The 18,754-nt window shown below is 33.0% G+C and overlaps 1 protein-coding gene across 1 annotated transcript in view; it reads right to left on the reverse strand.

Annotated features, from left to right (window-relative positions):
• The window catches only part of FUT9 (fucosyltransferase 9), a 99,791-nt gene that overhangs the window by 70,478 nt on the left and 10,559 nt on the right, over positions 1–18,754 (reverse strand). The window lies entirely within an intron of this gene.

Consider the following 18,754-nt stretch of genomic DNA (forward strand, 5'->3'; position numbering starts at 1 on the left):
TGCTTCAAACTAAGATTAAATATTCCTGAAAGAGAAACTTCCACTTTAAAGGAGATAACGCATGTTGCATAAAGGACAGGCTTTCTTGATTAGTAGAATTCATTTGCAGATACCTAAAAATGTCTGTATATTACAGGGATACGTGATATAAGAGGTAGACAGAAAGGAAGTGAAAGGATAACTTATTAATGAAGCCAACTCAGTCCTGACTGCTGTTGCCAGAGCTTCTGTATTGCTGAGATACTATACACTGACATAATTTCAGCCTGTTAATTGTGTCCTCAACCTTGTTGCTAACCATCTGTGCTAACAGTTTCTCTCTCTCTCTCTTTGCCTTAGGAAGTGTCATTTCAATTTCACTTTTTTTTTTTTTGGTAACATTAAAGTGTTAAAAAAGAACACGTAGGTGCTTGGACTCTGTTATCCAAGAATATTCCTTCACATATCTTTCTTTGGAAGCTATCATTTTTCATTGTCAGCATTCAGATCTATTTTTATAATGCAATGAAGGGAAAAAATAGAAGTGCATAAATGAAAGAGGAAAGAATAAAAATCAAGCAAAACTCTACCTTTGCTAAGATTATCCTGCCTCTTTTATCTAAAGACTTTAAATACCTCTTTCCTTCTCTGCAAAGTCATTTTCCCCAAAGATACAGTAATACCCAGTTCTGTATTGGAAAACTATTGCTGCCCTATTGTTTAATCAAGAGAGGGCTGAACTAATTCAAAATTGGTAAGGTCTGTGTCTTTTAGTAGCTTATCACTGAAAGAGACAATAAGAATGTAGACAACTATGTAGAATCTCCATTAACAGAATGAAGTGAGAGAACAGTCCAGCAGTTATAAGCACACAGAGACACATTTTCCTTCTTTTAGTTGTCTCTGGGATGCTCCATAGATCTTAGATTATAGCTTCCGGTAGCCCATTATGTATAACTTTTGAAATAAACTTTTAAATTCAGGATGGTTTTACATTTATAGAAACGTTGCAAAGATAGTACAGAGAACTTTTGTATACTCCAAATCCAGCTTCCCCCATTACTGTGGTTCATTTGTCACAATTATTGAACCAATACTGATACATTGTTATTCACTAAATTCTATATTTTATTCAGATTTCCTTAGTTTTTACCTAATGTTCTTTTTCTGTTCCAAGATCCCATCCAGGATACCACATTACATTTAATCATCATTTTACTTTAGGCAATTCTTTACTATGACAATTTCTTCAAATTTCCTTATTTTTAATGATCTTGAAAGTATTGAGGAGTACTGGTCAGATTAGAAGATCTCTCGATTTGGATTGTTTGATATTATTCTCCTGGTTAGACTGAGGTTATGGGGTTTTGGGAGGACGACCAAAGAGGTAAAGTGCCATTCTTATCACATCGTTCCAAGGATACAGTCTATCAACTTGACTTACCACTACTTTTGTTAACCTTTATCAGCTGGAAGTAGGGCTTATCAGGTTTCAACACTGTTAAGTACCTTTTCCCCATCTCCATACTGTACTGTTTGGGAGGAAGTCATTACATGCAGCTCACACTTGAGGAGTTGGGAGTTATGCATTCCCTCCTTGAGGGTGAAGCATCTACATAAATTATTTGGAATTCTTCTGAACAGGAGATGTCTTTTTTCCCCCATTTATTTAATCATTTATTCATATAAGTATATACTCATGGGTATTCATTTTATACATTGGGTTATACTGTGATACACAGTATTTCTTTTATGGATAAAATTGCTCCATTATATGCTACTCAGAATTGGCCATGAAGAGGTCTTTCGGTTGGCTCCTTTGTACCCTTGATAGGTTCCTCAATCTTTTTTTTTTTTTAAACATTTCCTTGCTTTTATTGGAGAATGATATTAGAATGTCTTTACATTTTGAATGAAGAGGCTTTTTTTTTTTTAATTTATTTTATTCTTGGCTGTGTTGGGTCTTCGTTGAGATGTGTGGGCTTCTCACTAAGGGTGGCTTCTCTTGTTGCAGAGCACGGGCTCTAGAGCGCAGGCTCAGTAGTTGTGGCGCACGGGCTTAGTTGCTCTGCGGCATGTGGGATCTTCCCGTACCAGGGCTCGAACCCGTGTCCCCTGCATTGGCAGGAGGATTCTTAACCACTGTGCCACCAGGGAAGTCCCTTTTTTTTTTGGCTGTGCTGGGCCTTCATTGCGGCATGCGGGCTTCTTTCTAGTTGCGGCGCGCGGGCTCCAGAGCATGCGGGCTCAGTAGTTGTGGTGCGTAGGCTTAGTTGCCCCACAGCATGTGGGATCTTAGTTCCCTGACCAGGGATCGAACCCGCATCCCCTGCATTGGAAGGTGGATTCTTAACCACTGGACCATCAGGGAAGCCCCTGAACAGGCATTTGATAAGATGTTTCAGTATGAAAAGGAAGCTGGGATTGATCATTGATAATTGACAAAAAAACATGTCCCTTGACAAATGATCTGTTTGTCAGGGAAACAGACTACCATGGGACACTTTAAGATAACTGTACTCTCCCAAATGAAAACTTATGTGAAAGGAGGACTATAGGACACAAATAAAAGACAAATAAAACTACCAAGGCTTTGAGGAAAGAAGTCACGTCTCATGGTTTCTATTTCTACAGAGCCTCAGAATGTGCCTTGAATTAATAAGTTCTTGGTAGATATTCGCTGATCGATCTAAGAGGACCATGAATCTAAATATTGTCTTGATGCATATAGAAAACAAGAAAAGGTAAATGTCAAGGATTTATAAGCTGTCTTAAATTTCCATGTTCCTGTACTCTCTTCTATTTTTTTATTATGTAGTCTGTATGCTGTAAAGATCAAATCTGGTTCATAAGTCATATGAAAAGTTTATACTCATGAGTCATATGAAAAGTCATACTAAATTTTTTACATTGATTGATTGTAAACTGATTATTTGTGAAATGTGAGAATAGCTTTTGGTTTGAGGGTCATAATCATCATAATTATTTCTTTTCTCCTAAAGCTTTAAAACCCCCAAATCTTCCCAAACTCCTATACACAACTTTGCCACATTTAAGTGATTCTTTACACTTCTTTGGAATAAAATTTGCTCTCTTCTGAATGCAAAAAGCATTGGGATAGCATCCGAGGGCTGTGAAGAAGATATTTCTAAGCATGACATCAATCTTTCAGCATCTGCAGACCACTTAATGGATACTTAGCAAGCAAAAAATATTGCCAATTTTAGATACATTAAAATGCTTATCACAGTTAAAATACAAAGATAAAATATAATAAAACATAATACAATTATAACTGCAATAATAGCAATACTATAATAGGTGATACTGTTTATTTCTGACTCAATGATAAATAGGCTCTAATACATTTCATTTCTTAGTATTAAATCTAAACTTTCAATTATATCTATTAAGATTTACAACAAGCATTCAGAGGCTCTCTTAGATAGTTCTGAATACTGAGATCCAGCCTCCTGTGCTTCATCAGATATTAAGTCAACATATCATGCTCAAAGCTAAAAGGTTAAATGATTCAACTCACTCAGCTATTAGGAAGTCAAGGGTAAATTACTTTCTAATTTACTCTTTGATGGTACTTTACTCTGAAATAATTTCTTTATGATCTAATGCAGCATATGGATGTGGTTTTTAAATATGCCCAGTGATATACCATCAATATATTTCTCAGGTGATAAAGAGATAAAGAAAGAAGATAGGAGACAAAATCATCAAGTTTTGGGAAAAAGTCGATCTATAAGTGATCAGGTCTTTCTCATGATTTTCTTTTGGTCTTATTAAGGGATCCTATTATCTTCATCTCAGAAAAGTCATTTTTCTGGCAATGAGTCATTTATCTGGCTATGCTAGATACTGAATATATCGTTAAGATATGTTGCGTGAGGAAGTCACCTGAAATCATAGAAATGGCAATACTGGTCTTGGGAAGAAATGTTTGTTTCCTCTCCTTCATTTCAAAAGTACTTTTCCTTTCAACAACGAGTATACTGCAGAAGAGAAAGCCAGGGTTTTATATTTGCTGCACATATCTTTAGACAGTACACTTAGTGTTCATAATCTTATTATATTCCCAGTGCTCAATATTGTTATTATTATTGATGTTGAACCATAGTCAATATTAATTAGATTGGCTGGTCAACTGGTCTCTGGCCCAAAGCAGTTTAAGTATTGGCATTAAAGTGCAACCTCTGATATTTGCTTATTAATACCATTGCCTGGGGCACAATAACTGGTGCATATTCATTTCTAATCCCAGTAGAATACTGTCTGAGGCTACAATGTTTTTCAAAAGAATAATAAACAGTAACTAAAGAAATATCTCTTCTCTTTTAGCACACACTTTCAGTGAACAAAATGTCCCACATGTATATCAACCATACATCTGCTAACAATTGATTATACTACCCACATCTGAGCTTTCATGTAACTGCAAAGAAAACTATCAGCTAGCAAACTCAGACAATAATAGTTTTTCTTCAACATTGTCTGCCATTCATGTTATGTGATATTCAATAAAGTCATTTGATAAAGTAATTTCCAATAACTTGTCCTGCTTTCTTTCCAAGCAACATATAAGTTCTTAACTTTGCAACTAGTTTTATAAACTCATCAGCAACTGTGTGATTTGTCATTTTTTGCAAATGCCATGAAATGTGGATGTGTCACGTTGCTATTTGATGAGGTTCCATAATAGACCATGCACTAGGGACTAGGGACAAAATGAATTGCAGTTGTCCTACAAAACAGAATTTAGATTATTCATCAAAAATCAATTAAATTTTCTGGAAACGTTAATAAACATTATAAAAAATTAAGATGTACATGTTATAAGAGAGCGGTAGTATATGTAATAGTTATATACATTGTTTTTTTAAAAAAATCAGCCTGTGCTGGTTATAATTCTAGTTTTGTGTGAACTTTCATCAAATTTTTCGACTGTATGACTCCTCAGTTACTCTATTTGGTAAAATGGAGTTAATGCTGGTACGTGTCTTGCATGGTTATTGTAATTAAAACAAAATGCTCTTAACACTGTGATTATCACATAGTTGCCATACAATAATTGGTGGCCACATTTGGGAACTAGAGGAGAAATATTTGAAGGACACAGAGAGTTTTGTACAAGGATAGAAGCATTGTTTACAATCTCTAAATATTAGATATAAGGTAAATGTTCTTGAATAAGTAATTGATTAAAATTATAATCCAAAGAATAGAATACTATCAGCTCTTAAAACAATGCTATTGACTTATGTGTTGATACAGAAAACACCCAAGATGTAGTAACAAGACAAAAGAAATGTATAAAACTCTATGTATGGTATAATCCCAGTAAAATAATCTATTAGCTGTATATATGCACAAAAATACCTTTAAAACCCATGCACCAAGATATTAACATTGTTCTTTTTATTTTTTGTATTAACTGCATTTTTATAATGAACATATGTTAATTTATAATCAGAAAAACACTGTATTTTAAACATGTATTTTTTATCTGTTCACATCTCTTTATTTTTCTCTTGCAACTCTCTCCAAAACTCATGTGTCTGATACAATTTTTTAAAATTTGCCAGTCTCATATTTTGTGGCCTTCTCTATTTAGAAGTCATGAAAAAGGAAGAACTTCATATCAGTCTGAAATCTTTTTAAAAATCACTCTTATTTAGTTCAACTATCAAGTTTTTAGAGTAAAAAATTAAGTGAAACTATCGCTATCCACATTGGACCATAAAGAACTTACAAAAAATAATATTTCTTCAAAGATCAAAGAGCAAAATTTACTTTTCACTTAAGAGACTACTAATTTTGCAAATAATTTTAAGAGTGTATAAACTATACAAGCATACAAAACCAGATAAAACAAAACAAAACAATCTTAGGTCGGTCTGTCTATAAATTAGTGCTTTGTAATCCCTCCTGTAGAGATGTAGAAATATCAGTTAATAGTTGTTGAAAATTTATTACCTGTGAGGCACTAAGTTCAATATATGAATTATACACCTTAATTCTGTTAACTGTCGAAAGATACAGAGGTAATTTAACCATCATATCATAGATGAGGATGTATAGCTTCATGTGGTTGAATAACTGTCCAGGGTTCCTCAAACAGCAAGTTGTAGGGTTGAGGTCTGAGCCCTACTAATCTGCTTTCACCATTTATTACTGAATTTTAAGATATGTTCGTATTATTAAAAAGATCAACTGACTACTCAAGTGTTTGCAATGATTTAATTACTTTTCCTTTTCTTAGTTTTACTTCATCCTGTACTCTTCTTCTAGCTACTTTCATGGCTATTTAAGTAAAGCATCACAAGAGTGAAGATTGTATTTAAAGCAAAGGATTGGGTTTCTAGATTTGGGAAAAGTTTCTTAAGAGTTCTACTTCTTCAGTGCTATTCTTTGGGGGTAAAATGGCATTTAAAGTTTTTGACTATGACCCACAATAAGATATACATTTTATATCATTACCCAGCATATGCACATAGACACACCCCTGACACACACCACACACACAAATGGCCCATACTGTCCATGAATGTGCAAGGATACTAATAAAAAGAAAAATGCTCTGAACCAAACAGAATTATATGCTTTTTTTGCATATCTGCTTTTGATTTTTAGAATAAGACTCTGCAAATAGAGCTTCGCTCAGGGTGATTATGTTTCACAAAATTTTTAAGAGAGCTTATAGGGACTGATATGTCCTTCATACATTTTAGCACAAATTCTATTACAGTATCTCAAAACACATTATGAAGTATTTTCTCACGTCAAAAGTGAACGTGTCCAAATCACTAAAAACAGAAAATAACAAAACAAAATTGACTAAGCATAAATGACCAGCAAAAGTATCTAGCAGAGTGTTGATAAGCCCCCAAACTGTCACCCCTCCCCATTCACAAGTCCAGGGATAATTTTCAGCTTTTTTGAGAAGATACTGAAGATATTCTCCCATATTATGTATCTTCTACAATTTAATTCATCTTCCTCTATTATGTGAACGATGGTTCTGCTGTGGAATGCACACCTACACATAACAAATACACTGCAACATGCAGCTGAAACCAGAGAAGGACACATTCTATTTGGGGCAGAAAAACTGACACTTTGCTCATTTTCAGAAACGGCTTATAAATGTTTGTTAGGAAAAGAATAGTAGATACGGAAGTTCTCGAAACCTTTTTTTTTTTTGCTTAATTTCTTTGAATGATGTTGAGTATTTAAATGAAGAGGGAAAGAGTTCCCACCCCAAGTAAACTATTAAAGCTTGTAGAAAAAAAAGTTATAAAAATTGTAACATAAAAAACAAAAGACTTTCATATTTCTTCCAACATCAAGTGATGCAAATGATAGAGAGGAAGAACACAGTGTATTACAGGGAATTTGGGGGTTTTGTAGGGAGGCAGGAGGGAAATACAAACAATTGATAAATGGCATCATTTGCCTTTGCTCCATTTCATGTTGGGACTTAGGCAAATCTCTAATGACTTGGAGGCTTGTTCAGGTGAGAAATGGAGACTATAATAACCTCTTCGTAAGACTATGGTGATACTCAAAAATAATTATTGTAATTTACTGACATGTTTTAGGCAATTAGTAAATTTTAGATCACCTCCCCTTTCCTAATTCCTCTCCATACATTAGAGAAATGGTTTACTTGTTTGGGAACAGGAGAGAAAATTTCTGTGTTATAAGGTAAAGGAGAAAGATGACTTCTTTTGGTTTCTGTGCTATCTGCAAAGTAATAGGAAATCTTTTCTCAATCTTGATTTCTTCAAGGGATTTGCGCGAGGGACTCCTAGAGGACTCAGGGAATGCATGTGTGGAAGCTGGGATTCCCTGCAGTATTCCCAGGTTACGAAACAACCACATACCTCCTCTGAAGGTCAAGAAGCAGTAGAATGAGAGGTAAGCTGTCTTGATAGAGCTTTTTCCTCAGAGATGGGAATTTGAAACAAATGCCTGATTTCTTCTTTTGGCTAAAGAATTATGATTAAGCTCAACAATGATCCAAAACAAAGGTGTGCATGTGTGTATGTGTGTGTGTGTGTGTGTGTGTGTGTGTATTTGGGGGAGTGTAATATCACCACACCCGAAGTCTGCACAACTTTACTGGTTAGTGTTAGCAGCCATTTCAAACATAAATAGGGAAGAAGAAGGAAAGGGAAAAACAAGTTGGAAAATGAGGAAAATCAAACCACCTTTTCAAGTATTATCTGTACAATTCTCGATAGCTGAATTTTGGGAAATAGTCATTCATGGTATGTTCTACTCATTTTTTTTTTCATTTTTCTTCATACAGGTGTTTGGTAGGCAACTGAAGCAACACAAAATTTAAAATGGAAAAGGAGCAAAGTATAGCAGTTTGTAGTGACATTTTCGAGCAGAAGGTATCTAGGAACTCATGGAAAGAAAATAACGCTAGCAGCTCATATTTATTAATGATTTCATGTAAGTTAGGCACTGGGCCTTGTATTAATATATGTCATCTCATATAATTCTCAAATCAACACAATGAGGTCGGTACTATTATTGACTCAGTTTTACAAGCAAGGATAACCACTCTGATGTACTGATTCCCTGAATAGAGTCAGAGTATAAAAAGATTAAATTTTGAAGAACTTCTAAAATAGTGAGTCTAGAAATGGCCAGAGAGTAACACACGACAGGTTGTATTACCAAGGAAGAAAAAAGACAAAGTTCCAAGGGCTTCCTCTGACACTGCACAAGAGACAGCTTCAGAATGAGTCAGAAAGACAATGAACACCTGTTCTATCCTCGCACTAAGTTTGAAAACTTCTATATATAGTTCAATTAAAATTGTATAGAAGAAAAAGTATTTAGTGCATTACCCCTAAGGGAAAAAAGAATGATTTCTGTATCCTCTAAGGAGGAATATTTAAAGGCAGGTTGAATATTAATAATTGTAGCAACAATTGAAGTATCTGAAAATTTCAGGCTCATTACTTGCAGTGAATCTACAGCATGTTTTAATGTCCAAGAACCAGGACATCTGCATTTCTGCCTTTTCAAGAGGTACTTTCACAAAAAAATAGAAGGCTATTAAGTTTTTCAAGGCATGGAGACTCAGAAATTGTGTTACTGAGCCATTCAAGATGGATGGTGGGGAGGACATATAATTAATGGTGTCTTGGCACCATTTATAATTAATGGTGTCTTGGCACAGTCTTCTAATGAGACATTGCATTCACACCAGGTTTCATTCTTCTTCTTTCTTATTTAATACAAGTGCTGTAACCAGGTGGATACAGGTGAAGTCTTGTAATATTTTACAAATTTACACAAGAATTTCTCTAACAGCAGAGAAAATAAAATTTTATTTTTTCACTTCTTTTTCAAATAAAAATGATTTTTCAAATCAAAGAAATTAGCCTTCCAGCAAACATACTGATTGAGATTCTCACCACCTCTTCCAACCCTCAGTGTGGTATTACTGAGGAGGGCCTTTTTTCTTCCAATTGATATCTAATTTACTCATAAGATTTGATTCCAGCCAAAGCTAAGCCCTATCAGTATGATTTTCATAAATACATAATAACAAAGGCTTAATTATTTAACTAAAGGTTCAAAAATTCTAACCAATTATTAACAGATAATTAATCAATAAATTTCTCTGAAAACTTTTAACTATGTAGTATCTATATTTGCCTGACTTGTAATAAAAAGTATACAAGTAATATATTTTTTATTATTAAAATTGAAACAATTCAAGTATACATGGAATAAACAGTTAATGCCCAATTTTATTTTTCCACTTTTTCAACCCACTTTCCTCCCCAATAGATAATCATCTTTGTCTCAGTTTAGCATATATCCTTCTAGAATTTTTTCATTAACTTTATACTGGTATGTGTCCAGATATATTGATATATACGTACATATGCTAGATAATTGAGCCCATTATTCTGAGACTTGCTTTTTACACTGAATAATTTGACTTTGATACTCTATTCTGTCGTTATATATTCACCAAATTATTTTCAATGGTTGTTTAGTATTAATTAGTAAGAATATGCCATTATGTATTTTGGTCTTCCCATATTAATTTGATTGTTTTTGATCCTTTGTCATTCTAAATTTGCAATAAACATTTTTGGGCTGGTTTCCTGGTGGTGTGTACAAATGGTTTTGATGAATAAACTACTAGAAGTAGAATTACTGGGTCAAATGATATATGTTCTTTAAATTTTATAAATGCCACCATCATGATGTCCAGAAAGGCTAACCTCATTTCCACCTAGAATTAATTTTCCACCAACCCTTGATAACAATGGATGTTATGAACCATTTAAAATTATGTTAATTAAAAAATATCCCATGAAACCACAAAATTGCATTTTCCTGTTTATTAAATATTTAATAAGGTTGGGCATTATTTCCTTTTTTTGTGGGTCATTTTTATTTCCCCTTTTATGAAATGACTATTCAGACTTTATTTGCCCCTTTTATTGTATTGTCTCTTTTTGTAACTAATTTGTAGACACTCTCTTCATTTTATAAAATTAAGCCCTTGTCTAATATAATTTTTGTAAATATAATCTCCCAAGTTTTCAAATTAAAAAAAATTTTACTTGTTTATAGTACTTGTTCTGTTATCCTGAAGTTTTTGATAATTATGTAGTTGAGTCTGTTACTTTTAAAATATATTGATTTAAATTTGTCTCAAGAAGTCCTTTACAATTATTAAAGAAAAAGTAGTTTCCAAAAAGAGAAATTATTAATTCTCAGGCTAAATAATAATCTGAAACTTCATAAAAACAGTTTTTTTTATGAATTATTATTTAGGTTAATAAGCCTTGACCCTTAGATTTAAATTCCCTACTCAGTTATTTAATATTATTACAGATGGTTGTTCATTTCCCTTTTAATAATCAATTTATGTTTCTCATTGTCTGTCTGGACATGCCCTAAGCCCTACAAGAAAATTAAAGAATGCAGAGATGGCATTGCCTCTGCTCCATAGAATTTATTTAGATCAAATAAGTACATTTATAATAGCAAATGACATGAGTTCAAGGTGTAGTTTGAAATTATGAACACATGTAAATATGTTCAATCTCCTAGTTGAAAGCAGAGGCAGAGAACATTTTGATTTCAGATGCCTCAAAGACTGATAACTCATTGCATGTAATTGATAATTTTCAATGTCTTACATCTACAGAAGAGTGTAAGGGGTGGCATAAATATTTTTCTGCTTGACTGAGTGAGCATTTTTCAAGCTTCAAAACTTCAGCAGTCCTCTCTGCTCTGAGAGCCTCTGCCCCACCAATATATTTCCCCCTTCCTTAAGTTAGCAATCAATTCAGCTTTGTCGTTTTTTGTTTAAGGTTTTGAAGACTGGTTTTCATCTTTTTGGCAGCTGAATACTCTGGAAGTTAACAACTTGTCTAACAGTTTTGGAAAGAATATGTGTAGTCATATTCTTTACCTCGATAGTTTAATTTCTAGGAATTTGCCCAAATAGACGCTCTGCATAATCTTATACATTTTTGCAATTAATCCTCTTAACAATTCTACAGTAGAAATCCTATTTTTATTTTCATTTGTCATTTGATGAAAGCAAGACTAGGAAAATTTAGAACCTTTTCCATAGCTACATACCTAGTATACTCTGAGTATCTAGAGAATGACTCTTAAGCCAGAATTCTACTTCCTCTGCAAGAGAAAAAGATCCAAAATAAGGACAAAAATGTTTGATAAATACAGGTATTTAAAATGAAGTGTTTATATATATATATATATATATATATATATATATATATATATATATCCACCAACACCCAAATATCTAAGATAAGAAAAGAGCTAAGTAAACAGTCATTATAAGGACACATAAAATAATGAATATGTTAAAGTGTTCATGATTTGGCATTGAGCACAAAATCAAAACACACAACTATAATTATGCTATGTAAAATTGTGTATACATATGGATTAGAAATGAAAGGAAACAGACGAAAAGCTATGTGAATTTCTGGGGTGGTTGGTTTCTGAGTATAATACATTTTTATGAGTTTTAAAATATTGCTTTAATGGTTGTGTAATAACAAAAGTAACATAGGTGTAAATAGCAGTCTCTGCATTTGAGGTTTCTAAGCAATTATTCCATGCTCCATAAAAATTTCAATGTCCCAAAAGATTTCTGAGATTTCTAGGGGTTTTATAAACTCCTGATTACTTAGTGCTCTGAATTTCTACACTGGAGATTTTCCAATTCCACTCATGTCTTATCTACCATAAATGTTTCTTTCCATCTAATTGCTTTGACCTGGATGTGGGATTAGGTCACTTAATTTCCCCTGAAACTTTCAAACAAGACATAGTTGGCAGGTATCTCTGAAGTTTTAGATGGAGAGGTGTTTTATCACAGAAAAGTAAACAAGTTAATGTTGAATACAGATTGCTACTTTCCTAAACTTCTTCTGGCTATCCAGCACATCACTTATTTTCTGCTCCTTGAAGATTTACTGATAAGTTCCCCTCACTTTATCATGTAAGACATTTTTCCATCTTCAACCTCGACTCGAACATAATGAATAGATATTGTGCATCCATAAAACCAAAGGGGCATATGCCAGATTTCACGCTTTAGCAATATAGAGATTTACTTTGAGGGAGATTATGACATTCCAAACATAAGAATGGAGACGTCACTGTATTCGTTTTGGGGGGGTTTAAGTGACATTAATTTAAAGTCGCAAATTTTAAATTAACATCCGACTGTGCTTTGAGTACAAGTGTGCTCGATGGCGTTTTTTTTTTTAGAAATTCAATACTGCAAGTGTTTTTAAGTACCTATTACTTACCAGGCAGTATAGTAGGAAGGCTTAGTACAAACAAGACAGGTCTTATACCAAGAAACTCTTCTGAATAACCTCTTGAACAGCAACAACAACTAAACAAAAATGAAATAAGGCTTTCACTATGGTAGAAGGAATTTAGATTAGAAGAAAGAAAATAGTGAGAGCTCTAAGCATTCAAATATGGTAGAGAGAGAGATTTGGGGATCTTTTCAGTGCATCTTTATGCATTGTAACAGATATCAAATGAGATTTAGGCATAGGATGAACTAGATTGATTTTGCATTTGTCTTCTGTACCTACTATACTATTATTTGAAGGTATAAAACATGTTTTCTATTGGTGTATCTTCTTTTATTATTTATCATCCTCTCATATTCAAGAAGCTTTTCAACTAGCCTAATAAAGTATTTTCAAATTACCTAATAAAATAGTTCCGCTAGAAGTCTGCATTGTGATTGGAAAGCAGTAGGGAGAAAGCCTGATTTATTGATAAGTGAGAGTATGCTATAATTTTTTTCCATTTTAAAACTGCCTATAGATTATGAGATCACTCTTACTTAGAGAAATTGCAGCAGACAGGCATAGTGATGCAAGTACCAAAGAAAAGAATCACAATGTCCAAGGGTATATGCTTTGCTTTATAAAATGAATCTATTTTTTCTTAAATACTATGTATAACTAACGAAATTGTCATGTCTTTCTTCTTATCGAAGAAAAGACATGATACATGTTTTTGTGAGACATTTTATAATTAAAAAAATCACTTCTCAGTTTATGTATTTTGTGATTTTTTTTGATTCTCATATATTAGATTTCCTTAAAGTGAAAGCATACTGTATCTAACACAACATAAGTAATATAGCAACAGTGATTTCCAGTCTAGTAGCTTAGGTCAGATTTTGAAGTTCAACAGAAAGATATTTCAGGTGAGATCTTTGGCTTTACACATGACTAATATTTTTTTTAAATGAAATAAATTTTGTTATAATTTCATTTAAATTAAGGAAAAGAGCTTGGTCATCTCTGGAAGTTAAAAAAACAAAAACAAAAAACAACGACATACTCTAGCCAATAAGAATATTTCCATATGGAGTGGACTTTATGAAGTGCTACAAAAGCCAAAGGATTAATTTAAGCAAGGTGTGTTCTGTGTAGATGTTCAATCCTTACAATCTGCCTGTCTCTAGGCAAATCACTTAACCTCTCAGAGACTTCTTTCCTTATTTATAAACAAGAAATGTGATTTGAATTTCCTACTTTACACGCTTACTGAAGGTTGATGTGTATAAAGAAACCTTTAAACTCTTAAAAAAGTGTAAGAGAATTTGGGCCTTATAATATAATATAATTATTGTGTTGGATAAAGTACACGAGTCCTTAATTATCCTAATTTTAAAATGGCATTAGAGTTATTTTGGCCACTTATTGGTTTATCTGGTATCTGAACACACAGCTATTTATGTAATAAAAACTAATGCCTATATAACCAGCAAGACAGTATTGCCAAGAATATGGAACCAAATGGCCACAAAAGAATTAAAATCGAATCATAACTTTGAATGGTTCAAATGGTATGAATTGTTAAATATGCAAATGTATGTGAAGAGCTCTTATAATTCTCAAATTTTAAGTCATGATTGAACATTTTATGGCAAATAAAGAACAGAGGTTCTTAATGACTTAAATAGGTAAAAATGGCAAAATATACTTTTACTGGGGTAGAAACGATGAGATTACGTATGAGAGGACTCTTCCTAAAGTAGATTTATTGCTGAGCAAGTATTAAAAATTTGTAATTCATCTTAAAGATTTCTTTATTTTGTAAGTTGCTATTTTCAGAAAAGTTTCAAGGATGTACAGATAGCTTCCTTCACCCAGCTTGTCCCACTGTTAACATAACCATGGTGCCTTTGTCAAAACAAGGAAAGCTAGTACAATATTACCTAAACTACAGGCTTTTTTGGATTTCACCAGTTTTCCCACTAATGCCCTTTTTGTGTTTCAAGATCAGATCTAGGATACCATACTGCATTAAGTCATAATATCTCTTTCATCTCCTCAGCTGTATTTCTCAGTCTTTCCTTTCATGATCTTGAAACTTTTGAAGAGTACTGTGAGGCATTTTGTAGCATGTCCCTCAACTTGGCTTTATTTCATATTTTTCTCAAGACTAGAATATGGCTATGGGTTTGGGGGAAAAATATTACAGAAGTAAAATATCCTCATCACATCATACCAAGGTACTTGGTATCAACATGACTTATCTTGGAGATGATAACATTGATCACTCAATGAAGGTGGCCATGTTTTGCCACAGAAAAGTTACCTTTTTCCCCCATTTCACTACTCTCTGAGTAGTGAAGTTTACCCACACTCAAGGGGAGAGGAATTAAGCTTCAACACGGGAGGTGAGTGAATTGGAATTTTTGTGTAAGAAAGATTTTTTTCTTCTCTGTCATTTATCTATTCAACCATTTATTTATATCAGTGTGGATCATTAACATATATTTTATCCTTTAGGTTATCATCTAATATGATTTTTATTTTCTTGCTTAAAGTGTTTCAGCTTTGGTCATTGGGAACTCTTTCTGGTTGGCTCCTGTATCATTCTGACATGCCTCAATAATTTTTTGCCTCTATTTCACTTTCTGCCACTACAAAGTGCTTCAGGTTCATCTTGCATTTTTCCAGCCCTAGCTCTAGAATCAGCCATTTTTCCTGAGGGCACTGGTTCCATTTTTATTGCATAATGGTATTTAAACTAAAATCTGGGCATGAGGTGTGTTCATTGCTACTGTGGCATTACTGCTTCTAGGACCTTCAGTAGGTAGAGCTAGTAAATGCTATGTATATATACCCATGTATGCACACATATCTATATTTGTTTTTGTATCTATTTGTATGTAAATTAAAATAAAAATGACTTCATATTGATATCACTACCTCTATCACTGCAAGGTTAGTTTTAGCTATCTCCCTTTGTTTATGTGACAATGAGAAACTCAGCTTTCATTTTCAACAATTTATTTACTTGTATGTTTCACCCCAGTATACATGCAAAGTGATTTCAGAATTCACCTGTACTCCTGTGAGAAAAAAAAAGATCAAATAGAGTATGTCTATGTTTGGTTATTTTTCTCTATAGCATTATACTTTTCAATCTTTATCCTGCCAAAGTATTGTTTCTCACAGTTACTTAGGGTAGATTTGTTTCTCCCATGGCCTTCAGTTACGGCTTATGTTTGTAATTTGGCTAGTTTCATTTGACACAGTCCCTACTCCATCTTGGAATATTCCAGCATCCCATTTGTTTCCCTATTTTTAATTAGCATACTATATAGCTCACTCTTTGTGTTGTGTGGTTCTGTGGGTTTTGATGAGCACACAGTCACTTGTCAATCACCACAGTACCATGCAGTACAGTTCCATCACCCCCAAAATATCCTCACGCTATCACTTTGTAGTCAATCCTCCTGTATCTCGAAACGCTGGCCACCACTGATCTGCTTCCTATCTCTATGTTTTGCCTTTTCTAGAATTTCTTACATATGCAATCATACAATATTTAGTCATTTGGGTCTCCCCCCTTTCACTTACAAAATGAATTAAAGGTTCATCCATGATAGTGCCTGAATCAATAATTCTTTCTTTTTTATATGTTAGTAGTATTCTATTGTATAGGTATACTAAGTTTGTTCATTCAATCACCAGTTGAAATATATTTTAGTTATTTTGGCATTTTGACAATTATAAATAAAGTTGCTGTGAATATTTACATATAGGTTTTTGTGTAAAACTAAGTTTTAAATTCACTTGGGTAAATACCTAAGAGTGAGAATGCTGAATCATATTGTAAGTGCATGTTTAATTTTAAAAGAAACTGACAATGAGGTTTCCAAAGTGCAGTACCATTTTGAATTTCCTTCAACAATAAATTAAAATTTCTGTGATCATCAGCATTTCATATTGTCAGATTTAAAAAAAAATGTATCCCTTTTAAAAGTTGTCTAGTGGTATCTCATCATGGTTTTAATTTGTAGCTTCCTAATGACTAATGATGTTAAACATCTTCCCGTATGCTTATTGGTCTTTCATATATCTTCTTTGATAAAGTTCAAGTATTTCACCAATTTTTAAATTTTTTTAAATTAATTTTTAAGAGTTCTTTATATATTTTTATCAATATGTGATTAACAAGTCTGAAGCTTATATTTTCATTCCTTTAACAGTGTCTTTCACAGAGCCATTTAAAAAAAATTTTTTTTTTTTTTTGCTTTTGATTCACTCATTGCAATAGAAAGGGTTGTGATCAGCTAATTCCTTTAGTGACAAAAGAGCACGTACATTGAAGCAAGTAAGAAAAAAACAAATTCCAATATATCACAGATTGAAGGTTTAGACCCTGTATATTTTCTTATTCATAATTTCTCATAAATAGCTGGTTCTATAGAATTTATTTTAAGTCAGAGGTATAGGATTTGACATTTTTTCTCATTAAAATTTTAAAGTTATATGCTCCTTTGGTGTCCTGAGATTGGCCTACAAAATCCATTAGGTAGCAGAATTATAGCATTATATCAATAGTTCTTTGGAAAAGAGTGGTGCAATATGGTAGCTACTAGCCACATAGGACTGTCGAGTACTTAAAATGTGGCCAGTGTGACTGAGGCTGTGGCTTTTAATTTTGATTAGTTACGTTTAAAATCTGATACTCAATTTAGTTACTGAAAAACTTTCAAGTATATATGGGACAACTTGGTTTTGTGAATCTTTTTTTTTCATATGTAAATTTTATGAACTCTAAATACAGATCAAGTATATCCAGTATGAATTTAGTATCAAAATTGAGATGTACTATAAGTACACACTGGGTTTTAAAGACTTAATATGAAAAAGAAGATGTTAAAAGGCCCATTAATATTTTTTACATTGATCACATGTTAAAATGACTGTATTTTGAATATATAAAATATATTTTAAAATATATTTAATATTTAATATATTTAATATATTATTAAATATATTTTAAATAAATAAAATATATTATTAAAACCCATGTTACTAGCTTCTTTTCACTTTTTTAAATGTGGCCCCAAGAAAGATGAAATTGCATATGTGTCTCACATTATGTTTTCTTTAGACAGCACTGCTTTAGAACCACATATTACGTATTAAAATATTTCATGTCAGAAGGCATTCAGTGTTCTGAAATGGCATGCTAATAACCTGACCACAGCTAACTCCAACTCCCACAATATAATCAGGCACCCTTGTTCTCCTGCCTTCCTGAAGAAGGATCAAGGGTCACTAAGTTCCAAGTCACCTTTGATGGATTTTATATCCTCAGGGGCTCCAGCAAGGAAGGGCTTGGAAGAATGGAGAGTAAGGCTCAAGATGGATATTGTATTGTAGGTCTGACAGTATCTCCTGATGCCCTAAACACGCCGTAAAGTGGGCAACACTTCTGATTACTGAAGGGCTCCAGTTCATGGCTTACTTTCTTCTGAGGAAAAAGGGGTTGGGCTGCCTCCTTTCCTTCCCACTGCCACAAGTTAGTACTTTCTCTTAGTACTTCTTAACTCAAAAACAAAGCATAGAACCCCAGCCTTTCACCTTTCTCCTTACTTTTCAGCAGTGTGAAATTAATAATAAGAGGTTTCCTTACTTAGCAAAGATGATTTTCCTTCTTTTTATTTAGCTTATTAATGAAATTGTGTGTGTACATATACGCACATATATATGTGTATGCATGCATACACACACACACAAACACCACGAGTATGAAGGATTTAGTGATATAGGTGTTATCTTACCAAAACTGAAACTAGTTTTCAAAAAGATAACTAATATAGAGAGAAGTTGCCCTGACTTTGAAGTGATATTACACATTATATTTTTTAAAAGATATTTCAAGAAATTTTAATATCTTA

This window comes from Balaenoptera physalus, assembly GCF_965194825.1.
Source record: "Balaenoptera physalus genome assembly, chromosome: 9".
In the NCBI taxonomy this organism is placed as follows: domain Eukaryota; kingdom Metazoa; phylum Chordata; class Mammalia; order Artiodactyla; family Balaenopteridae; genus Balaenoptera; species Balaenoptera physalus.